Source organism: Nicotiana tabacum, chromosome 3, assembly GCF_000715075.1.
Source record: "Nicotiana tabacum cultivar K326 chromosome 3, ASM71507v2, whole genome shotgun sequence".
NCBI classification, from domain to species: domain Eukaryota; kingdom Viridiplantae; phylum Streptophyta; class Magnoliopsida; order Solanales; family Solanaceae; genus Nicotiana; species Nicotiana tabacum.
The window spans coordinates 127,746,702-127,772,213 of NC_134082.1; the positions used below are offsets into that span (position 1 = coordinate 127,746,702).

General features: G+C 42.3%; 1 long non-coding RNA gene across 1 annotated transcript; it reads left to right on the forward strand.

Moving 5' to 3' along the window:
* Positions 1-18,835: 18,835 nt before the first annotated feature.
* LOC142179498 (uncharacterized) lies at positions 18,836-24,594 on the forward strand. The gene is made up of 2 exons (XR_012707823.1): positions 18,836-19,667; positions 22,384-24,594. It is a non-coding gene; the product is annotated as an uncharacterized LOC142179498 (long non-coding RNA).
* Positions 24,595-25,512: the final 918 nt, after the last annotated feature.

Here is a 25,512-nt window from a genome sequence, read left to right on the forward strand (position 1 = left end):
ATGATTCAAAATGCTAACTTTTGTTCTTCTCTTCAGATATTACATTTTGTTCTGAACTTCTTCTGAGTCTTACATTTTGTATTCTATTCGACTACACATTTGTTTGACGTCTCCAAAAACTCTGTGACACTCTTCTGAATAATGAAGTGCCATAATCCTCCATGGGGCCTGGATGCATTTGCTGCAAAGTCTATCCTTCACAAAACAGACACAGAGATATCTAATTTTCAGCACTTGGGAATCCGAAAAAGAATCATCTTTCAAATCCATAGCAAAAAGACCACCATTTTATTGTTGAAGAGTTTCAATTTTTGGCCTCAAACAGTCATCTCAGATTGAAAAATAAAGCTACTCTATCAAGAAACGAATATCGTCAGTCTATTCATTTAGCTGAATTTGAAGGGACGTCTTCGAAATTCAGAAAAAAGTCTAATGCAAATAAAATTACTACTATGATATATTTTTTCATCGTTATCTACCGCCAAACACACTCCTACATTTTACACATAAACAAACACTTCTCCATTTAGTTCTTCTCTGTATTTTTTCAACTCAAAATTCTAATATTTCCTTCCCTTTATAGACAGAAAATGTCGAGCGAAGACCATATATGGAAAGACAAAATGAAAAGAGATTAAGGACAAAAAAAGAGAAGAACAATAACTCACATCAAACATAAATCTAAGCCACGAAGTTGGAAAATTATAAGAGAATCAGGTAAAAATTAAGGCAAAAATTTAGAGTGAAGTTGATCAAAAATTGCAAAACTCAGCTGAGAAGAAGATGAAGAGAGCTCAAAAAACTATCCATGAAAGCCTGAAAAAACTGACGAAGGAATCGATGTTTCTTGAATGCCTGTTGTATCTGTTGTTAGTAAATTGGAATACGATACATAAAAATTGATATTTCTAGAACTAAGAAAAAAGAAAAGGATTAAGCACTTTTATGATAGGGTAAATGACAAAGATGCCCTTAGTCGACCATCTTCTCCTTTCTATATAATAGAAATATTAAATTTGAATATCCTTAGCAAAATTTTCTGAATTAGCTAGCAATTAGTGTTTGAGCAAATAAATGCTAAACCAATTAGTAATAAGTTAATGAGGTAAATCTCAGTTGAACTTAATAAATCCTAGACCAAATTGAATAAAACTCTTGTATAACGAGTAGAGTTTAGGAGTACTAAATAGTAAACTTAATATGATATGATTGACAAAATATGTAATATCATAAATATATAATAAATGCAAGAAATGACAAGGATTATAATGGAAAGGAACTATCACCCAATGATTGTATGATTGGGGTGTTCTCTTTCTCTGACGGCGAGAAAAAGTAAGCAGTCAATATATGTATGAGATCTTGAGATTTATGAATAAAGGTCGAACAACATGTGCTTGGATAAAATGAATAAGAAAACTCTTTTGTATATTCTTCTCTCAACTATACAATATCTCTTAACTCTCAAAAAGGCAATTCCTCTCTTTCTTCCCTATCTTTTCCTATTTATAAGGGACATTCCCCAAAAAACCCTAAAAATACAACATAAAGAATATCCAAAGGAATATTCTTTAGACTTACTTCTGAATTTAAGTTACCGTTACTGTCCTATCTTAGCTGCCCGCTTCTAGTGTCAGCTTTTATGAGGACGACCTTCAGTCGTTATGTCATGGTCGATCCCGTATTTTGTCTTGCTAATCCGTTGTCGTGGTTACCAAATTTGGACCTATACAGTTAGTCCCTCCGCTTATTGAGGTCATAGCCCCGCACGTCCTCGATAAGCGGACATCATTCATTTTCGTCGTAGGAGAATTTGGCTATTAAATCACGTCGAGTCGACTAATATTGAGAAAACGATACAACCTGTAGGACCTGATAAATATGGTTGCCAAGATGTGACGTCACTACCACGTGCGTCATCATTGTACATCTTTCCGAGACAACGTCTGTGTGCTTGTCACTTCGGTTTTAGCGCCATTAATAATCCTTTACTTCGATTCTCGCACCACCCAGCCCTATAAATAGGTGAGGGTTTTGTTTCTTGAGAAACTTCTGGCATTTCCTTTCTTGCATGTACATTATTTTCCTTTGATCATCTTTATCAGTTCTTGTTATGAGCTCTGTTTTTGCGATTCCATTTCTCATCTTCCTGTTTAGTCACCGTCTTTCTCTTTAGGTTTAATAGCACACCTTCCGTTATCGAGATGTCCCGAACCCCTCGTGTACATGACGAAGTTTTCAACACCGATCCGTTGTCAGTGGCCCCTCCTTCCGGTGGTGAGGATTTCGTGGTTGAGGAGGATGAGAGTTTTCCTACCGTAGAAAAGATACTCCCCAAAAACCCTTTATCCAGGAACGATTTTCATAAAGAACCTGCCCCTTCTCCCGTTCTAGTGATATATGAGATCGGACCGTCTTATATAGATGAACTCCGGTCTACATACCATATTCCTTCTCACATCGAGATGGTTCCAAGCTTGGGGGGACATCGTAGAGGTCCATAGACCTGGGTACTGTGCTTTTTATGTTTACCCTTTCATAATTGGTCATACTCTTCCTCTTCTTCCACTGATGGAAGAGTTCTGCCGGTTTTATGACATCTTCCTGGCACAACTGTCTCCGTATCTATATAAAGTCTTTCTGATGTTGACAAAGTACGCGGAGTTGGATGGGTGTGAGGTCGACATCCATCACCTATTACATTTGTTTTCCCCAAGCTTTCACAGAGGTACCATGATACATCTGTAACATCGCGGGACTAGGGGGCTGGTAGTTGTAATGGATGACAGGGCAAGCCGGAAGTTTTGGCACAAATACTTTTTTATCAAAACGAAGCACTTGATGTCGGACCCTGTTGGATTTCCTGAATAGTGGAATCATAACCGTAGGTGTCAATGACGTACACTCGTTATCTACTTTCATTCTTTCTAGTTTTTATTCATCTGGTTTTTTTTCTGTGCAACTGAGAGGCATGCACCCTTTCCCGTCGTCAGTATTGAGGATTGGGTGGCTCGCGTGCTACCTTACATGGTGGGGATCCGAGATTGGGCCTTTTTATATAAATGCTTCGGACCGAAGGACCCGTCTAGTAAATGTTACTTTACATATTTCGGCCTTCGGCTATTTGCTGTCATTTATTGATACGATCTCTTTGTGGTGACAGGTCGACGGGCTTCTAAAAAGAAAGCTCCAGTACCGGCATTTCTCAAGTCCATTGCATCGGCGGGGATGCAATTTACTTTGGCCGAGTCCACCCACGAGGGTCGTGCTCATACTTTGCCAATAGGGGACCCTCCTTAGGATGTTACTGTATGGGACGAGATCTTTTCCCGGCCAACTTTACCACCTCGTAGATAAGTACTCCAACGGGGAGGAATCTCCATCGAGAAAGAGAAGGAGAGTGAGCTCGGGAAGGTCGTCGCCACCAACACCGTAAAGAAGAAAGCAGTTACTTCGAGAGTAGTGTCTTCTCCTAGGTCAGGCACATGGGCCGTTTTTATGGCGGATGCTATTTCAGCGGGGAGGTCCCCTAGGGTCGAAGAGACACGCCAAGGCGGGGGACCTGTACGGGCTGTTTAAGGTAGTGCATTGTTGGCTGCTGGAGGGGATGGAGCAGTGCTGGCGGAGGATGATGGTTCAGGCTCGGACGTCGACCCCGAAGATGTGCGGGCTTTTTGGCGAGTAATACTGGCATGGAAGTGAGGACGGAGCGTCCTGACCGACACATAATCATTCTCGTGGGTTACAACCTTTTGGCAAACTCTGAGCAGGTAGTGTCATCATTTTCTCCCTTGTGCACCGCTTCTGAGAACACGGCGCTCCAGGCGATAAGTGATCCGGAGCTATCGCGGAGCATTTCCGGAATGGCTTTGCGAGTAGGTGATCTCTTTCTTTCTCTTTTTGTTAGGATTTGCTATGCGTGCGTAATCTACTTAAACTGATTTTCTTTCCTCTATATGTCAGACTCAAATTATGGAGATCGAGCGCGACAAGAGGGATGAAGGAAGGACGACCATTTTTGGGAAGGTGGCATCCAAGTACAAAGAGTATCGCACCAAGCACCGCGGGTTGGCCGATGTCTTTACTAAAGATAGTGATTTTCAGCTATTTTGCGACGAGCTTAAGCAGAAAGAGGAAGAGTTGGTGCAGAAAGTTGAAGAGCTGAAAGAGCAGGATGAAGAGCTGATAAATTCCATAGGCCGATGCAGTGAAATTGAGGCGGCTCTTAAGGCCAAGGAGGATAAGTTTGAGGTGAGCAGGGGGGTGATGGCCAAGAACGGCGACCTTCAGGCGCGGGTGGCCACGTTGATATTGAGTTTGGGCGAAGAGAGGTGGAGGTTGTCGATCTAAGGGGTGAATTGAGCGTTAAGGCTGATGAATTGGATCTTGCTGAAATGGGTAGGGTGACTGTTGTATCTGAGATAGCAGCTCTGGAAGATGCCCTTCATGTTTGTAGGTCTGAGCGGGACAATGAGATGGAGACGTCGGCGCTCAAGGTAGCAAGGTTAGAGGAACAAATCTAAGATCTAGAGGTGGAGTTGTTCGTATTGAATGAACATGTTGTTGCTTTGAAGGCGGAGGAGGTGCAACGGCAGTCGCAACCCTCCACGTCTTATACCTCAGTTGATTCTGTCGTGCCGCGGGAGTTGTATGAGATTTGGGTCCATATCGAGGATCAGCTTGACGTGTACAAGTCCCTGTAGGCTAACTGGAAGGTTTTTGAGGAAGAACTTGAGGGTGTTCGTGTTAAAGCACGTGCAGCCCGTGGAGCCTGCGGTTATGATCCTGGTACGCCTGGCGGGGATGATGTCGATGATGATGATGATGCGGACAGGCTCGCCTCGGATTCTTGGTATAACGAGGAGTATGCCACGGGGGATGACGCGACACAGGGCTGTTGTATTTATTTTGTTTTGCTTTGTTATTTTTGTGAGGGCGTCTTCGAGCCCTTTGTAAAAAGTTTTTGTAATACAACAATTGTAATGGAATGATTACCTTTTTCCTGTGTACTTCCGAATTGTTATTTATTTGTTGTGAGGGGGTCGCCGACTTTTTTGCTGCTTATGTATAATGTTTTGGCATAGTCGATTATAGATCTTGGTAACTTGGGCAAGGTCGATTGTTAAATTACTCGAGCGAGGTCGAATGTTAAGTGATTCGAGCGAGGTCGAATGTTAAGTGATTCGAGCGAGGTCGAATGTTAAGTGATTTGAGTGAGGTCGAATGTTTTCTTTTGGCGATGCCCTTTGGCCGTAGGGTTTTATTTTGGCGATGGCCTTTGGCCGTAGGGGTGTTATTTCGAGTTAAGGTCGAAATGTTAACCCATTGTAATTCGAGCGAGGTCAAATGTTTTTTTTGGCGATGAATTTTGGCCATAAGGCTGTTATTTCGAGTTAAGATCGAAATGTTAACCCGTTGTAATTCGAGCGAGGTCGAATGTTTTCTTTTGGGGATGGCCTTTGGCCATAAGGGTGTTATTTCGAGTTAAGGTCAAAATGTTAACCCGTTGTAATTCGAGTGAGGTCGAATATTTTCTTTTGGCGATTGCCTTTGGTTGTAAGGGTGTTTTTTTGAGTTAAGGTCGAAATGTTAACCTGTTGTAATTCAAGCGAGGTCGAATGTTAGATGCAAAAAGAAAATGATGGAGGGTAAAATGTTTCTTTATTTCACTTCGTTGGAGAATATCTTGGTGGAGTACAAAATGCTGCTTTATTCCATTTACTGGAGTACTATACATGTCTGTTTCATATATATATTGGAGAAGTTTATACTTTGAACTTCGAGACTTCCCCCTCATTATCTCGTTAAAAACCTCCCCGAGAAAACCCAATTGAGAAAAAAACCTGGGTGAGGGAAAAAGAGTACGACTTGAGGAGCATCCTTTTTTAGAAGTTGAAGTATTTGAGGTGGGCGACATTCAAGTTGTTTTGTAGTAGTTTTCCTTTCATTGTTTCTAGTTGGAATGCTCCTTTGATTGTTGCCGCTGTGATTTTGTAGGGCCCGTCCCAATTGGTTCCTAGTTTGCCTTCTTTCGGGTCTTTGGTCGCTTGTGTTTTGGCCTTGAGAACATAGTCTCTGACTTTGAGTGGCCGTATTTTGGCCTTCTTGTTGTAGTACCTTTCCGCTTGTTGTTTTTGGGCTGTCATCCTTACATAAGCCATGTCTCTTCGTTCTTCTGCCTCATCGAGGTCTTCTTTTCTGTTCTCATCATTGTTTGGTCCGCTTTCATTGGAATATCTCAGTCTAGGCTCTCTAACCTCGACAGGTATCATAGCATCAGTCCCGTAGACTAATGAATATGGCATTTCGCCTGTGCTCATTTTTGGCATGGTGCGGTAGGCCCATAATACCTCTGGTAGCAACTCCGGCCATAGCCCTTTGGCGTCCTCAAGCTTTTTATTTAAGATATTCAATATTATTTTGTTGGAGGACTCGACTTGACCGTTGCTAGTGGGATGATATGGCGTGGAGAGTATTAGCTTGATGTGCCATTTTTCGAAGAACTCGGTCGTCTTTTTACAAGTGAACTGGGGCCCATTATCGCAGCTGATTATTTTGGGGATGCCGAAGTGGCATATGATGTTTTTCCATAAGAATGTGATGACTTCCTGTTCGCATATTTGGGTGAACGCACCTGCTTCCACCCATTTGGAAAAGTAGTCAGTTAAAACTAAAAAGAAATGTGTCTTACCTCGCCCCACTAGGAGGGGTCCGGCGATGTCCATTCCCCATTTGATGAAAGGCCATGACGAAATGACATACTGGAGGAGTTCGCCCGCTTGATGTATTATAGGCGCGTACTTTTGGCACTGCTTGCATCTCTTGACATAATCTGTGGCTTCCTTTTTCATAGTGGGCCAGTAATACCCTGCCTGAATGAGGCATCTGACGAGGGCTCGGTTGCCTATATGGGCACCACAGTGACCCTCGTGTACTTCTTCGAGCACGCGCTTTGTTTGACTCGGCCCTAGGCATTTTGCCAAGGGCCCCCCGAACATTCTCTTGTACAGGTCATGATTTATGAGATTGTACCTGGCCACCTGCATTCGAAGATTTTTGTCTTTCTTTTTGTCTTGTGGGAGTGTTCCCCTCCTGCAAATATGTCACGATTCAGTTGCGCCAGTCCCAAGTCAAATTTATGGAATGTACCTCAAGTTGGTCTATTGATGAGTGAATGAGGGTGACCACGTTTTCTTTAGTGATATTTTTGGTGGTGGCTGCTAGTTTGCTGAGGCCATCCACCTCAATGTTTTAAGCTCGGAGTATCTGGTCGAGTCGGCATTAATCGAATTCTAGCAGTAATTTTTGAATTTCTGCCTGGTACTTTTGTAGCCATTGCTCTTTGATTTGGAAAGTCCCTGTAACTTGGTTGACAACGAGTTGTGAGTCGCATTTGAGGACGACTCGTCGTGCTCCATATTTGAGAGCTAGCTTTAACCCTGAAATTATTGTTGCAATTATTGAGAGCTAGATTGGCGAATAAATTCCCCTGTTGGGACCTCGAGTACGACTCCCAGTCCAGACCCTGACGTGTTGGATGCGCCGTCGGTGTAAAGGACCCAGAGGTCGGGTTGCTTAGAGGAAGTATGAGAAGCTTTCTTCTCGACCTCAGGCATTATCTTGGCACTGAAATCAGCGACGAAGTCGGCGACTACCTACGATTTCATCATTGTTCACGGCTAATAAGTTATATCATGCTCGCTCAGTTTTATGTCCCACTTGGCCAATCTTCCCAACAATTCGGGTTTATATAGGATGCTCCGTAGGGGGAAAGTTGTCACTATCGATATGAGGTGGCACTCAAAAATAGGGTCTAAGCTTTAGTGAAGCTATAACCAATGCTAAGGACAATTTTTCGAGATGGGGGTAACTCATTTTGGCGTAGACCAGGGTTTTACTAATATAATAAATTAGGGATTGCGTACCTTTATTCTCGCGGACCAACACCACACTTATCGCGACTTCTGGGACGACCAAATATACTAAGAGGTGCTCGCCGGGCTCTGCTTTAGCAAGTAGTGGGGGCAAGGACAGGTACGCTTTTAGTTCTTTCAAGGAATCAATGCATTCTGAGTTCCACTGGAGCCCGTTGTTTTTTTTTCCAGTGCATTGAAGAATTTGTGGCATCTATTGGATGACCGTGAGATGAATCTTAACAGAGCGGCTATACGGCCAGTCAGTTTTTGCACATGTTTCTTGCTGGTCAACACCTCAGGTATCCCTTAGTGGCTTTGATTTGATTTGGATTGACCTCGATGCCTTTTTGTGATACCAAGTAACCGAGAAATGAGCCTGAGGTTACACCGAAGGTACATTTTTCGGGGTTTAGTTTCATGCCGTACCGCCTTAGTATACCGAAGGCTTCTTTCAAGTGATCGATGTGGTCTTCTTTTCTTTTTGATTTAACCAACATGTCGTCAATGTAAACTTCTATTGTTTTGCCGAGTTGATCTTTGAACATCTTGGTGCCAACCTTTGGTACGTTGCCCCGACATTCTTAACCCGAACGGCAAGACTCCGTTGCAGTATGTTCTCTGATGAGTGATGAAAGTAGTTTTCTCTTGGTCCTCTTCCTCCATGAGGATTTGGTTCTAACTCGAGTAGGCGTCCAAGAAGCTTAGCAACTCGTGTCCTGCTGTTGCATCGATGAGCTGGTCGATGTGCGGCAATGGGAAGGATTCATTTGGGCACGCCTTGTTTAGGTCTATGAAATCTACACACATCCGCCATTTCCCATTTTTCTTTTTTACCATGACCACGTTGGTGACCCATTGGGGTATTTCGATTCTCGGATGGAACCGTTGGCAAGGAGCTTATCCACTTTGTCACTTACGGCCTCGTTGATTGCAGCATTGTATTTCCTTCTTATTTGCCGTACTGGCGGATATAGTGGGTCGACGTTCAACTTATGCGTGGCCACGTCTTTTAGGATACCCGGCATATCTGCACGGGAGAAAGCAAACAGATCGGCATTGTCAATTAAAAACTTGTGAAATTTACCTGGTTCTGAGAGTTTATACCCGATGTAAGCCTTTTTGCTTCTGTCGTTGTTGTCTAGTTGGATGAGATCGAGATCGTCTACCGTTGATTTAGCCGCTTCCATGATGTCGTGGTCTTTGATGATGTCTATTTGTACGTTGAGTCCGGTCCCCGACTGTGGCAATTGTTATGCCTCTACGTCCGTTCCTTTAATCTGTTGGGTATACGCGCAATCCTGGGCGATACGATAGCAATCTTGGGCAGTGCGTTGTTCGCCTCGGATACTGAATATTCCCCGTGGAGTAGGGAACTTGATTACTCATAACTAGGGATTTTGACGCATTTTATACTCCTTCTTGCTCATGCTTTGATTAGAAACTCATACAAAATAGTCCCAAAATGCTCATAAGTTGTGCTTGATTGCAGGTTTGATTAACAAAGTGACAAGATGTCAAAGATCAGCTCAAAAGGAGTGAAACTTGCACAAGTACTAAAGACAAGACAAGCTGAGGCAAAATAGGTTCAGTGCGACCGCACACCACTTTGTGCGGTCCGCACTAGGAGGTTCAGAGAGCTGGTATTCAGGCTAAAAGGCAATGCGACTGCACAAAATTTAGTGCGGTCCGCACTGGAGTCCATGCGGCCGCACTACCATTTTGTGCGGTCCGCAGAGCCAAGATTCAGAGAAGTTGTAGTTTTGGAGCTTTCAAGCCAATGTGGTCCGTAGTCCATTTTGTGCGGACCACACTAGAAGTCACTGAGGCCGCAGTCCATTCTGTGCAGTCCGCACTAACCCCGCAGGGGCATTTTTGTCCGAATTTTTTAGCTTTGTATAAATAGATCCTTTTTCCATTTTAGGTCATCAGATATTGTAATAGCATAGCTGCGCTCGTGGGTCGACTTTTCTTAGTCATTTTAGGCAACTATAACTACATTTCATCATTGAATCTTTGTATTTAGCTTAGCAATTAATTAATATGTGTTTATCTTCATCTATTTCTTATTTTTCTTCTTTGAATATGAGTAGGTAGACCCCATAGCTAGGGTTGTGGTTCAACCCTAGTGTGAGTAATTGATGTTCTTGTATTTTAGGGCTAAATTGATTATGGGTGTTTGATATTTGGGTCAATTTCATGGTTAATTACTGAATTAGTGGTTGCAAACACTAGTTTGTGTTTAGTTGACTAGGGCTCTTCTTGAGAAAGAGAGCCAAAGTTTTCGAAATTGATCCAACAAGGAATTGGGGCGTACTCAAGAGATTGATAGCCCCAATTAAAGGGTTAAACCTCGAGAGAGTAATACCCGACTTGAATCCTAAGTTGCTTGTGCAAATTTGCATACCTAGTTGGTCTTAAGAAAGTCAATTGGGCAAAATTACTTGAACCACCGAGAGGTGTAGAGCGGGTAAAGTAGTGCAACAGTTATATCATACTCCCCAATCATGTTAATTGTGCCTTAGACTCAAGTACCCGTCAATTGGCCACCTAGGAAAATGTCACTACCCTAGTGCCCTTTAAACTATTTGAACAACCCGTAGCATTTAACTCTTAACTTAATTTACAATTTGTAGTTTGTTAAAAGTAGAATTATAAAGAAAACCCCAAAAATGATGAGAAGTGTAATTTGGAACTCTACGCAATCCTAAGCTAAATAGATACACCACTCCAATTCTAGCTCTCTGTGGAAATCGATCCCGATCCAAAATCGGGTAAAAGCTGCTTTGAGCCTCTCTCGCTATATAATTAGTAGTGCAGAGTAGGCCGTGGTCACTTTTTGGTGCCGTTGCCAGGGAGTTAACGATTTTGGCTATCTATTTAGTTAGTTTTGTGTATTGTTCTTCTTTCCTTCTTTGTTACTAACTTGTTTGTGTCACAACTCAGGTACCTAATGGTAGCGATCAACGCTAATGATCCCGTTGGAAACATGATTGGGGGGGAGGAGGTAGATGATGTCGGGGAAGATGAGGTGCCTCTTGTACCTCAAGGACAACGTAGAGGCCGTAATGCCAATGCTAATCCGAATGGTGATATTCCAGACCCTTCTCCGCCACCTCCAAGAGTGGCTCCCAGAGTGCTTCCGAACTAGGGCTATGCAAGTTCTATTATCCCACCCTGAATCCGGGCGGCAATTTTCAAATAACCAACGTGATGTTGACCTTACTTGAGCAGCATGGGTATTTTACGAGCGCTGCAGATAAAAATGCCTACAAACATCTCAAGGGGTTCGTGGATACATGTTGGGGGAGCAAGCAGACGAATGTGTCTGAGGATGCTCTTAGGTTGAGGCTTTTCCCATTCTCACTTCAAGGGAAGACATTGGATTGGCTAGAGAGACTCCCCAACCATTCTATCACAACTTGGGATGAGTTGGCGGATAAGTTCATTGCTAAATTTTTCTCGCCGGGGCATATGACGGCACTACGTGATAAGATATTGGCTTTCAAGCAAGAGCCCACGGAACCTTTGCATGAGATTTGGGAGCGGTATAGAACGATGGTGAAAGAATGCCCCAACAATGATATGACCGAGGCTATGATCCAACAAACTTTCTACCGGGGCATCAATATAACAAATCAATGCATAGTGAACCAACTTGCCGGGGGTAACTTTATGAAGCTGTCGTATGATGAGGCATGTGATGTACTTGATGAGATGGCTGACACTTCTTCTGCATGGCAAAGTAGAGCCAATGTGCATCAAAGTGACCCTACGGTTATTCATTTGCTCAAGGAATTACATGACCATGGGCAAGCTATAGCGGAGTTGACAACTACTATGAATCAATTGGCTAAGGCACAGTTGCAACAAGTTCAAAATCTTCGCCAAGTGAATGTCATGGAGGGTGTTAATATGCTTGTCAACAAGAGAAGGCAAAGAAGACAACAAAATCAAGGGAATCATGAGCAGTTTGATGATGGATGTGATGGGTTTCAAAATGATGGTTATGATGACCAAAGTGAAGAGGTTCAATATGTAAACAACTATCAAGGCCAACGGGGCAACTCTTCCAACCAACAATAGTAGAGACCTCAAGGCAATTGGGGCAATCAACAACAAAACAGTTGCAATTGGGGCAATCAACAACAAAACAATGGTAATTGGGGGAACCACAACCAAAACAACAACCGGGGCAATTAGAACAACAATCAAGGCAACCAAGAGAATTGGAATGGTAATAACAACAATTGGGGTGGCAACACTAATCAAGGAGGATGGAACAATGGAAACCAAGGAAACCGGGGGCAAGGCTTTCAAAGGCCCCAATGTACCAACAACCGAACAATCCACCCCCATTTCCATCTCAAGGTCCTAGTTCTTCGGGTAATGATATGGGTAAAATTGAAATTATGTTCGAGCAGATGATGAAGAAGAATGTGGATTCTGATGCACAATTAGCTTCTCACAATACCTCTATCCGAAACTTGGAGGTGCAATTAGGCCAAATCTCTCAGTCATTGAATACTCGCCCGAAGGGTGCTCTACCAAGTGATACGGTAGTGAACCCAAAGGGTGGGAACAATCATGTTATGGCGGTTACAACAAGAAGTGAGAGAGGCGGTGATGTGAATGCCTCTAAACAAAAGCAAGTCGTGGATGATGATGTTGAGTTGCAAGATGACGAAGTCCCTTGGGTAGTTGAAGATGTGGTTGATGAAAATGTGAACAATGAAGTGAGGATTGATATTCAAGAAGTCGAGGTGGAAACTCAAAATGATGTGAACCCGTCTAGGGAATACATACTTGACATACCGGAGCCGGTTGTGCCAAAAGCCAAGGCTCCTTTGCCAAGGCCACCTCCACCTTATCCTCAAAGGCTCGCGAAGCAAAAGAATGATAATCAGTTTAAAAAGTTCATTGATATGATGAAGAGCTTATCTATTAATGTGCCTTTGGTGGAGGCACTTGAACAAATGTCGGGCTATGCAAAATTCATGAAAGACTTGGTCACAAAGAGGCGTTCTATGGATTGTGAAACTATAAAGATGACTCACCAAGTTAGTGCTATAGTGCATTCAATGGCCCCGAAGCTTGAAGATCCCGGTGCTTTCACCATTCCTTGCACCATTGGGAGTGCGGATTTTGCCAAGGCTCTATGTGATTTGGGAGCTAGTATCAATTTGATGCCCTACTCAGTTTTCAAAACTTTGGGTATTGGGCAACCTAGGCCGACTTCCATGAGGTTACAAATGGTGGATAGATCAATGAAGAGACCCTTGGTTATTATTGATGATGTGCTTGTCCGGGTGGACAAATTTATCTTGCCAGCTGACTTTGTGATCTTGGATTGTGAGGTGGACTATGAGGTTTCTATCATATTGGGTAGACCTTTCCTAGCTACGGGGAAGGCATTAGTATATGTGGTAGTAGGGGAACTCACCTTCCGGGTGGGAGATGAAAAGGTGGTCTTTCATGTGTGCAAGTCTATGAAGCATCCCAATAGTACCGAGGTGTGCTCTTTTGTTGACCTCGTCACAGCAGTGATAATTGATGACACTAGTGCCTTGATCAATGTGGAGGATCCATTGGAGGCCGTTTTGTTGAATCTTGATGTCAATGAGGATGCAAGACGAGTGGAGTCGTGTGAATGCTTTACATGGAATGGGCTCTTATTCTTATGAGCCTAGAAAATTTTCTTTGGATCTCAAGAATAGAGAGACTCCACCAACCAAACCTTCAATTGAGGAGCCTCCGGTATTGGAGTTAAAACCACTTCCTCTACACCTTAGGTATGAGTTCTTAGGCTCAAATTCTACTTTGCCAGTTATTCTTTCTTGTTGGCTTACTAACATGCAAATTGATGCCACACTGGCGGTGCTTCAAAAGCGGAAAAAGGCAATTGGATGGACTCTAGCTGATATTCGGGGAATAAGCCCCGCATTCTGTATGCACAAGATTATTCTGGAAGATGATGCAAAGCCGTCCTTGGAGCACCAAAGGAGGCTAAATGAGGCAATGCAAGAGGTTGTGAAAAAGGAGGTGATCAAGTGGTTGGATGTCGGGGTTGTGTACCCCATCTCTGATAGCTCTTGGACTTCGCCAGTGCAATGTGTACCGAAGAAGGGTGGCATGACCGTGGTTACAAATTCCAAAATGAGTTGATTTTGACAAGAACCATCACCGGTTGGAGGGTATGAATGGACTACCACAAGTTGAATAAAGTGACCCGCAAGGATCACTTTCCTTTGCCATTTTTGGATCAGATGCTAGACTGACTTGTTGGGCGTGCCTTCTATTTCTTCTTGGATGGGTATTATGGGTACATCCAAATCTTGATTGCTCTGGAAGATCAGGAAAAGACCACATTCACTTGTCCGTATGGCACATTTGCTTTCTCTAGGATACCTTTTGGGTTGTGTAATGCACCGGCTATATTTCAGCGGTGCATGATGGCCATTTTCATCGATATGGTGGAAGATGTTTTGGAGGTGTTCATGGATGATTTTAGTGTTGTGGGGGACTCATTTGATAAATGCCGGAAGAATCTTGATAGGGTGTTGTCCCGTTGTGAAGAAACCAATCTTGTCCTCAATTGGGAGAAATGCCACTTTATTGTGGAAGAAGGAATCGTTCTCGGGCATAAAATTTCGAAGCATGGCATTGAGGTGGATAAAGAAAAGATAGATGTGATTTCAAGGCTCCCTCCCCTACATCCGTCAAGGGAGTCTGAAGTTTTCTTGGGCATGCGGGGTTCTACCGGAGATTCATCAAAGACTTTTCGAAGGTAGTGGACCCCTTGTGCAAGTTGTTGGAAAAAGATGCTAAGTTCGTGTTTGATGACAAGTGTATGCAAGCCTTTGAACTTTTCAAGCATAAGTTGACCACCATTCCTATCATTACCGCGCCTAATTGGAGCTTGCCCTTTGAGCTCATGTGTGATGTTAGCTATGTTGCGGTTGGGGCAGTTTTGGGTCAACGAGTGAACAAAATATTTCATCCGGTATACTATGCGAGCAAGACAATGAATGATGCTCAAGTAAACTACACGGTGACTGAGAAGGAACTTTTGGCTATTGTGTTTGCTATGGAAAAATTCCGGCCATATCTTATGGGTGCTAAGGTTATTGTCACACCGATAATGCTGCCCTTAGGTACTTGATGGCAAAGAAAGAATCCAAGGCAAGGTTGATGCGATGGGTGTTACTACTCCAAGAATTTGATCTAGAAATTGTGGACTGAAAGGGTAGTGAGAACCAAGTGGCGGACCACTTGTCCCGTTTGGAGGAGGGGGAGAGGCCTCGTGATGGCCTAAAGATCAATGATTCATTTTCCGACGAACAACTCCTTTCGGTGTCAATGAATGATATGCCATGGTTTGCCGATGTTTCTAATTTCCTTGTGACTGGTATAATCCCGTGTGAGCTCTCTTCTAACCAAAGGAAGAAGCTCAAGCGGGATAGTTTGGATTTCTATTAGGATGAGCCATACTTGTTCAAGATTTGCACGGATGGTGTGATCCAAAGTTGTGTCTCAAAGAAAGAGCAATTGAGTATTTTGGAGGCTTGTCATTCCTCTCCCTATGGTGGTCATCATGGCAGGGTGAGGACGGCTTCTAAAGTTCTTAGTTATAGGTTTTACTGTCCAACTTTATTCAAAGATGCGGGTGACTTTGTGAAGAGATGCAACGAATGCTAAAGAGCGGGTGGAATTTTGAAGAAAGATGAGATGCCTCTCAATACCATCCTTGAGGTTGATATTTTTGATGTATGTGACATTGATTTCATGGGCCCATTTGTTAGCTATTGTAGGAACACTTACATCCTTGTGGCGGTGGACTATATTTCAAAGTGGGTTAAAGTCATGGCTTTGCCCAACAATGAAGCCCAGAGTGTTGTTGCATTTATCAAGAAAAGCATTTTTACAAGGTTTGGTACTCCTTGTGCAATCATAAGTGATGGAGGGTCTCATTTTTACAATAGGGCTTTCGACACTTTGCTTTCAAAGTATAGTGTCAATCACAAAGTTTCTACCCCCTATCATCCTCAAGCAAGTGGTCAAGTTGAAGTTTTCAACAGGGAAATCAAAAGCATATTGTTCAAGACGGTCAATGCAAATAGGACCGATTGGTCGAAGAAGTTGGATGACGCTCTATGGGCTTATAGAACTGCTTTCAAGACGCTGATTGGTATGTCTCTGTATCAATTGGTGTTTGGGAAAGATTGCCATTTACCGGTTGAGTTAGAGCACAAGGCCATGTGGGCTTTGAGGAAACTTAATCTTGAGTGGGATGTTGCAGCCAATCTTCTTGTGGAGCAGCTCAATAAACTTGATGAATTCAGATTCCATGCCTACGCCAGTTCGTCCTTATATAAGGAAAAGATGAAGTACCTTCATGATAAATATGCTCGTGGAAAGGAGTTCAAAATAGGTGATTTGGTTCTCTTGTTCAACTCCCGGTTACGTCTGTTTCCGGGAAAGCTCAAATCAAAATGGAGTGGACCTTTTGAAGTGGTGTGTGTGACCCCATTTGGTTCTCTTAATTTAAAGAACAAAAATGGTGAAGTTTTCAAAGTTAATGGGCACCGGGTCAAACATTATCTTGGAAAAATTGATGATAGACACGTGGTGACACTTCTTTATTTCAAATGACGTGATAGTAACATGCATTGTACCGCGACATTAAATCAGGCGCTTCTTGGGAGGCAACCCATGTGTTTTTCTTCTTGTTTCTTTGATTTTCTTTGTAGTATAGGATTGATTTTTGAGCTAACTGGTTGTAAGATGTTACAGGTTTGTGTTTATGTAGTGCAAGACATAGTGGAAAAATGCACAGGTCTCTGAAGTTACCAGTGTGTCCGCACTACATTCTGTGCGGAACGCACTGGTGAAGGGTGAATGACCACCTCTCTGAAGTTTTCCACTGCGGCCGCACTATATTTTGTGCGGTCCGCAGTGGACATCTGCGTCCGCAGTCCATTTTGTGCGGACTGTAGAGTGTTTCCTCCTTAAGCTTGAAAGTATTTGTGCAGTGTAGATCGCGGTCCATTTTGTGCGGTCCGCACTGGTTGGTGAGACTGGGCCCCATGTCCTTTTCTATAAATAGAGCCCGATGCCCTTCTTTTACCCTTTTCGCACTATTGACTCTCAGACCCTTTAGAACACTATTCATCACCTTCTTTACTCGTAATTAATTGCTGGACTCATTATTCTTCATTACATCTCATATCTGGTACCATTTCATTCCTTTTAATTGTTTTCTTCTATTAATTTCTTTCAATTTGTGCTTTTCTTACTGCCCTCTCTATGCTTCTCGTAGATTCTGCAATTATTCAGGTTAGGTTAGTTAAAAGTTTGATTCATGTTGAATTAGTTAGTTGAATACATTGGGGTAACATACAGGGACATTAATTAGGTGCAAAATTGAGCTTAAAATCGAAAATTCATGAACCCTAACTTAGTGCCAAGACTGGGCACTCAGTGCGGACTGCAGTCATTTCTGTTTGGTCCGCGTTGCCCCTATGCGGTCCGCAGTACCATTTTGTGCGGACCGCATTGATGAACAACCTGGAAGCTGAACTTTGGGCAGTGCGGCCGCACTACATTTTGTGTGGACCGCACTGGCCCTTGCGCGGCTACGCTACCAAGATACAGATGGTGGATAGTCTGAAACCCACCCTTGTGCGGACCGCATGGCCATTTTGTGCGGTCCACATTAGACCCTGTGCAGCTGCACTCCATTGTGTGCGGTCCGCACTGGGTGATTTCTGCAATACTGTCTGCAACTTTTCCTTCTGTCTGCATTTCTTTTTCTTGAGTGTTTTTGACTATTGACTAATGATTCTAACAAGTTTATTTGAATTGTGTTTGCGGAGAATGGTAAAACAACATGGTAAAGGATCTAAACAACCGGGCAGAGGAGAATCCTCTCGGGGAGGGAGATAGAAAATGGTTAAACTTACTCCCCAAGCTAAGCAAAACATCAAAAACATGAGGAAAGCCATAAAAGCTACTAACATAGCCATTGACATGTCGGAGAGTGAGTACGAGATCTCCCGGGAGATCTCTTCGAACTCAATCCCAGAGTACATCCCTTATCCGGAGAGACACAAACTGAGAGACACTCCTCCCACTTCTCCCGCTGTCCAAGCATCAGTGAACATTTCTTCTGAGTCGTCTGAGGGCTCAGTAGCAGGTAATCGGGAATACTCCACATCTCCCACAACTTCATTATCCGGAGAGGATGCAGTAGGAGGTGAGGAGGAAGTAGAGGGAGATGAGGAAGTAGCAGAAGGATGTGAGCCTTGTAGACGTGTAGTTTTTGACCCTCCCCAAGATTTTTTCATATTTTAGCGTGTAAATATTTAATTTAGGCCTAATATAACTATTTTAGCTAATTTTGACTATTTTACTTTATTTCGTCACAAAATGAAAAATTACAAAAAAAAAATAGTTTCATTAATGTTTTGTAGTCATTTTAATCTTTAAAAAAAATATACAAAAATAGTACTTTGTATTTTATCTTTATATAAAAAACGAAAAAAAATAGTTTCATTAATGTTTTGTAGTTATTTTAATCTTGAAAATACCCAAGAAAATAGTTTTGTTTTAATTGTTAGTCTCATTGTAATAGTTATTTTGCTTACATAGGATTAATTAAATAAAATCGTGTTCTCATTCTCGGTTTCGGGGAAAGAATAACATTTGGGTTCAAACGACCCATTTTTAGGCCCAAAATTCGATCCTAGCCCATAACAACCCAAGCCCACTACCCTAAACCCTAGACTAGTGGGAGACACCTTTAGACACACACACATGGGGGACACTAATGGGGGACACACATCTTGAGCCCCTAACCCACGTGAGACGCATGGGACTTTGGTCAAATTTTGAAAGACTCACATTTTTTTTGGACATTAAATACATGGACATTTTTTTAAAAAGGGGGGTCTGAGGAAAAAGCTGCGGAGAAGGATCTCTTTCTTCATCAACGAAGAAAGCTTCTTCGTTGAAGAAGCTGAAACGAAGAAAGCAGCAAAAGCGTGCAGGAATAACGAAAAGGAGGCTGAAGGAGAAAGCAAAAAAAAGCTGCGCACCAAAAAACCCACCCCCTCCCCACCATCGTCTTCTTCAAAAGACAGAAACCAAACCAGCCCTCCCACCTTACTTGAACTAAAAGGAAAACCAGCAGCGAGGCGTTCAAAAAAAGGTTCTAGCGTCACTTTCTTCCAAATGACCATCCCCCATCCGCTTCACTCATCTCCCAAATCGCGACATTCGCGTGAAACCAGCAGTCCGCCGGAAGTGCCATTAAACCCAGCTGATTTGTTCACTTTTAGCCATGAAAAATCCGCAAAAGAAGTTCAAAATGATTCGAAAACTACAAAAATAGAAATAAAACAGTGTGGGGATGGATTTTGGGCAGAAAAGAGCTTCTCGATTCGTTTTTACACCTGAAGATACCAGAAAATCGAATGAAAATAAGTTTCAGTCATCTTCTTTCTGATTTCTATTTTCGTTTTGTTATGGAATTCATTTGAGCTCTCGCTGCTTTGAGATCGACTTAAAAACCACCGTCCGCTCATGGTCTCGTTTGAGGTTGAGTCCATTTTTGGAGATCGTTTTTGAGATCTGTTCGGAGGCAAGTATCGAAGCTTCGTGTTCGCCGAGGTCCGGTGCATCGAGGTCGTCAACAGTTAGCTATGGTCGGATTTTCTTGTTCATTGCTTCAAAAACATATTGCAGCTATAAAAGGTCCAATCCTAAACTTTATTTGCTCTACAATTGTAAGATCTGTCTTCCTAATGCTATGAATGAAATCTCGATTTGGTTGCCTGTTCTTCGTTTTTTGATCGACGCTGTATTCAGAAAGAGTCCTCTTGTTCATGTTTGTGATTCTGAAGATGTTAGTATTAATTATAAATTAGGTGCTTTTGTAGTATTCAAGTAGGGATGTCATTGTCTAAATTTTAAGTGCATTACAAAGAATCAACATGTGTTAGATTAGCCATAATTTAACTTTATTTATCTGTTGGCTCATGGGTACAATACCCAGATGATGTTGTAGTTCACTTAGACACATATTCTAATAGTTTATTGAACGGATAGCCTTTATTTTGATACTCAGTTGTTTGATTAAAATTCAATTTATAGCGTCTTTGCTCTTCGGTCATGAAAGGCAGTGAAGCAAATTTCTCTGATTGAAAGATAGAGTGGAAAAGCGTAAAGTATGTAAAGGAGAAGTTTTATTTCCAGAAAGTTTGTAAATAAAAGAAAGTTTCATTTAAGCCCTCATGTCATTAATATTTTAATCCTTAGAAATCGAGGTGCGCCATTTAGTTGAACTTCCATGACTCTCGCAAAAATTAAAAAAATGCGTAGTTGCTTTAGGCGCGTAATTAAAATTAGCTTCCTAAACTCGGGTGTGCATTTCATGTGACCCAAATCCAAATCGTGATAGCGTTAAATAGAATGTGTCGTGAATCACGGGTGCATTTCATATAGCGTGGCTTGCAATATGTTTTAAATAACCTTGAATTAACTCTTTAAATAAATATAGCGGAATGTAGTTCTCTTTTAAATAATAAAATGAGATGAGCCTCGCTAAACAAAACACATAAATTGTGGGGCCCTCGTTAAATGTATATAGTAAAACATTTAGAATTCGGGACGGGCTATTTAGTAAATTTTATGGCCTTCCCCAAAATAATAACGCGTTAGTCTTTTTAGGCGCGTATTTTAATAACATTACCTCCCTAAATTCGGGTGCACATTTATGTGACCCAAATTCAAATCTCAACAGAGTTGAAATGTGTCAATAACCACGGGTGCATGGATGTGACGTGGTTCGAGACGTATTTTCACGATATTACAATTCTCGTTAAAAATAATAATAATAAAAGCGGTAAACAGTTAAAATTTGCACATAAGTTCAACATGTATTAAAAATCAGATAAATAAGCCGAATATGACAGTTGAGCCACCGTGCTAGAACCACGGAACTCGAGAATGCCTAACACCTTCTCCCGGGTTAACAGAATTCCTTACTTAAATTTCTGGTTCGCGGACTGTAATACAAAGTCAATCTTTTCCTCTATTCGAGATTCAACCGGTGACTTGGGACACCATAAATCTCCCAAGTGGTGACTCTGAATTAAATAACAAATACCGTTTCGATTGTCCTTTAATTGGAAAAACTCCCTTTACGCCCCTTTGCGGGGTGTAGGTAAAAAGGAGGTGTGACAGCTCTGGCGACTCTGCTGGGGATGTTAACCCAGATCCACTGGTTCAGGGTTAGAAATTTGAGCTTGGAATAATTGTTATATTGGCTTTATTTATTATCTGATTTTATTACATTTTTTTTCATCTAATGTGCTAAATGTTGCTTTTACCACTTTGTTATTCTGTGAATTGTATATAAATTGTTACGAAACCCATCTTCTTTCTGAGTCTTCTAAATCATGAAGAAGGGTGCACTTCGTGTGACTTCTTTTCTGTTTAGAGTCAATCCCAATTTTTTAGAACGAGGTTCGGATAAGTTGCTAAGCCGGTGAAACTTCTGTATTCCCGGTACGCTGCCTCCTCATCGGCTCGAGTTGTCCGCTCGGGTAAGCAAGGTTTAGAACAATACACTCAGGTTTTAAACCTAGTATGACAAAACCACATGCCAGATCCCTAGCAGGAACGTTTGTTTGCATCATGTGCATTTGACTTTGGAGACTCAACACAGGGGTTGGGTCTGTCTAGGACAGGTGTACCTGAAATAAAAAAGACCATCATGATGCATCTTACTTGCTACATGTGCATTTATATGCTTCGGACTCGCATGCTGACTGACTTTTAAATATTGGGAAAAATGAAAAAAAATGAAAAAAAGAAGAGAAATAGCAGTGTAGAGGGTTAAGAGAGTTAATCACTAGTTTTGAAAATACAATGCCCGAATAGTGTCGAAATTCTGCCAAATTTTTTTAGAAAATGAAAAAAAAAATGTTTTTATTTTAAATAGTTTGTTTTATTCAGAAAGCAAAAAAAAAGTCTTTATTTTTAGTTTGTCTTGTTTTCAAAATAGTTTATTTAGGAAAAAAAATAGTCTATTTTATTTGCCCGAACTACGACAGTTTGATTCTCACCGGATGTGAGATACGTAGGCAACCCTCATCGGGTCCAACTTCCCCTTTTTTGCAAAAATACCCAGAAAATGTCAAAATTTTTTATTATAAGTCGGGCGGTGCCGTTGATGTCAAAAATAGTCAAATGTTCCCGAAAGGGATGCCGGAAGGCTGACTTTGCATAAACGGCCACTTTTGATCATCCTTATCGGTTGACCCTCACAGCCTTAAAATCTTCATCCCCAAAGTGCTGAAAGGCCGTGTTCGGAAAATCGGATCTTTCTTTCTGAAAATATAGTCAAATCATTTTTTGAGTCAAATAATTTTTTGCTTTTGTTTAAATCGCCTTAATAAATGTGCAGGATGAGCACAAGTGAAAACAAACCCTTCACCGTCTTTAGCGAGGTCCCTCTCCAGCTCCATATGTGGTGGGACGATTTGAGAAAAAGCAGCAAAGAAATAGTGGTTAGAGTCTTGGGGGGTCTCATCAGTCTACTAAATGTCAAGGCAAGGACGGATGTCATCGAGGCTTTGATACCATTTTGGGACCTGACCCGAAATGTATTTCGCTTTGCGGATTTTGAGCTTACACCCACACTGGAGGAAGTAGCAGGTTATGCGGGTATGAATGGGAATCTGAGAAATCAGTATCTGTTATCACCAAGGCCGGTATCGCCACACCGATTTCTGGGCTTGTTAAATATCAGCCGAACTGTGCAAAATAATGATTTATCAAAAGGATGCTGCGCTCTTCAGTTCTAATATCAGCGTTATGGTAATCCGCGAGGTTTTGACGAGCCAAATTTGGGACTGACTCACGCTGGAAACAGAGGTAAATAGGAAGCAAGACGAACCTTGGCATTCATAACGGCATTCTTGGGAATCATGGTTTGCCCACGAGACGACAAGAAAATAGAGATAGGTCTCGTGGGGATGGTTGATGTCGCAATAAAAAGGGCTGACAACACTATAGTTCCCCTTATCTTATCAGAAATATACCGAGCATTGACCGTGTGTAAGGAGGGAGGAAGTTTTTTCCAAGGTTGCAATCTATTACTTCAGTTGTGGATACAGGAACATCTCTGCCATCTAGTGGGGTATATGAACTTCGGGCTGACTGGTTTAAACTGCATTGAAAAGTTTGAGAAGTGGGTAACGGGTGTTGCATTCCCCGAGGGTACTGGAGATTGGTTTATACGACTGAGATCACTAACGGCGGACCAAATTGAATGGGCGTTTGGGTGGTTGCCCGCTACTGAAGCAATATACATGTCGGCCAAAGAATGTTATGTTCTTCTGATGGGTGTCCGTAGTATCCAACCATACGCTCCCCATCGGGTATTGCATCAATTGGGAAGGTTCCAGATTATCCCTCATGATGAAGATTTGAGCAAGCATACCATCAAGCTAAGACCGAATGCCACAGTCCTGGAAGATACAATTCGCAAATTGTGGCATGAATGCATATTCCTTGAGCCCAAAACTATGGTGCGAGATTTAGCCAAAGGCTAGGTGGACCCGAAGTATGATGCATGGTTTGGGAAAAGGTTCCGGATTCATCAAAGGCCTGCTAAAAGAGCCCATGTCCAGCAATTCATGAATGACTCGCAAGAACAATGGGGCTGGCTGGCAAGAGAAGAAGGCTATTGGGTTGAAATTGGCAAGCTGAAACAGCAAATTGAGGATCTGAAATATGAAAATAGCGTGCAAGTCGATGCTGACATAGGAAAAAAGAACAGATTGACTCAAGAAAATAAGGCCTTGAAAGCCCAAATCCAACGAGTCAGAATGGATGCCGACAACCAACAAAGGAGCCGGTCTGACGAAGGTCTGATAACTGGGTTGAGAAACCAAGTCATTGAAAGCCGAGAGGGTTTGGCAAGATCAGAGGCCTGCATAGCAAGAATTCGAGCCAGATGGGCAAAAGGTACAACATCGCGAGCAAAGCACTTACGACAAGTGAGAAGGGATTATGAAGCGAGCATTGAAATATTAAGAGAAACAAATTCCACTCTCAAAGAGCGGGTCTTTAGACAAGCCCGAGATGCCAGAACGGACAGGAAGCACTGCTTTGATTTAATGGCCCGAATGGAAGACCAAACGGAGAGGTTCCAAGATCAACTCGCTGACAACGCTCAAGTACTGGGAGCAAAGAATCAACGAATAGAGCAACTGTTCATGGAAAGGGATAAACTCAGGGGTAGAATTGAGGAGATTGGGCATTACGTCACCATGAGGTGCCTAGCATGTGAGGAAATACCCCGTGATACCCTTTTTGCTTCAGTCATGGGTTACGTCCACCGAATCATGGAAGAATTGAAAATCTTGCAAAGGGGCCTTGCACCAAAGCCCGCGGAAAGGCCGAACGATGCCCTGTGGGCACCAAAATTCAAAGCATTAATGTACTCCTAGTTCAAATCTGTATTTTTCTATTTTCAAAAGTCTGTTGTCTGTCCGTGTATTTCCTTTTGGCATCAAATTATGTTAGTACTTCGGAGTCTGTATTTTGTTTTCCTTTTCCAAATGGGTAGTTTGTAATAGAAGTTTTAGTAATGAAATAAATTTTCCAAAAATTGGTGTCTTTATTTGTGGTAGAACTACGCACGGTTTGATTCATGCGGGGACATGATACGTAGGCAATCCACATAAGATTCGACCACCGCTAAAAAAAAGTGAATAAAAGAAAGGAAAAGAAACAAAGAAAAAGAGAGAAAGAGAAAGCAAATAAAGGAAAGTTTCAGAAACACCTAAAAGGCACAAGTAAAATAAGCCGGGATGATGCATACGGAGCAAAGACATATTAGAAATGGTTAAACTGCCTAGGAACATTGCATTCCCCAACGTGCAAATGCAATATGTGTTAAACTCTAACGCTAACAAGTTTGTTGTTTTCCAGAGATTTCAAACCAGTTAGTTTGTTAGAACGTTCTGCCAGATTACCATTACCAAACAAGATCCAAAGGGCCCATACCGAAAAGCATGACTAACTCAGAAAATAGTGTTGAAGAGGAAAGGACGGAAAGTCAGATGCTGAAAGAGGCAATGGAAAAAATGGAAAAAATGAGTCTGGAGATGAACGAAATGCAGCTAGCCCTATCTAGGGTACAAAAGGGGCCCGAACCACCCGTTACTCCTACTCTCCCACCAGGACACACGCCGGAATACCCTTCACCCGGTCCTTCGACAAGCTTCCCAAGTCACCACTACTATCAGGGAAGAAATCCCTATGATCCCCAAGCTCCACCACCCAATCAGAACCTTCCCCCACCAAATGTTCCTGTTTTCGTGGCACCCCCACCAACCATGTTACAAAGATCATCCAGTGGGCCATTGTTTCAGGCTCACGATAACCAATATTACCCCCTGAACCTACCCTCAAAGCACCCGAGCCATATACTTATAATCCTCACTTTGAAATCCCGGTGGAGACTGAAAAGCCGGCTAAGGGCCCAGAGCAGGACGAAGTGCTTCGAAAATTTAAAAGCCTGGAG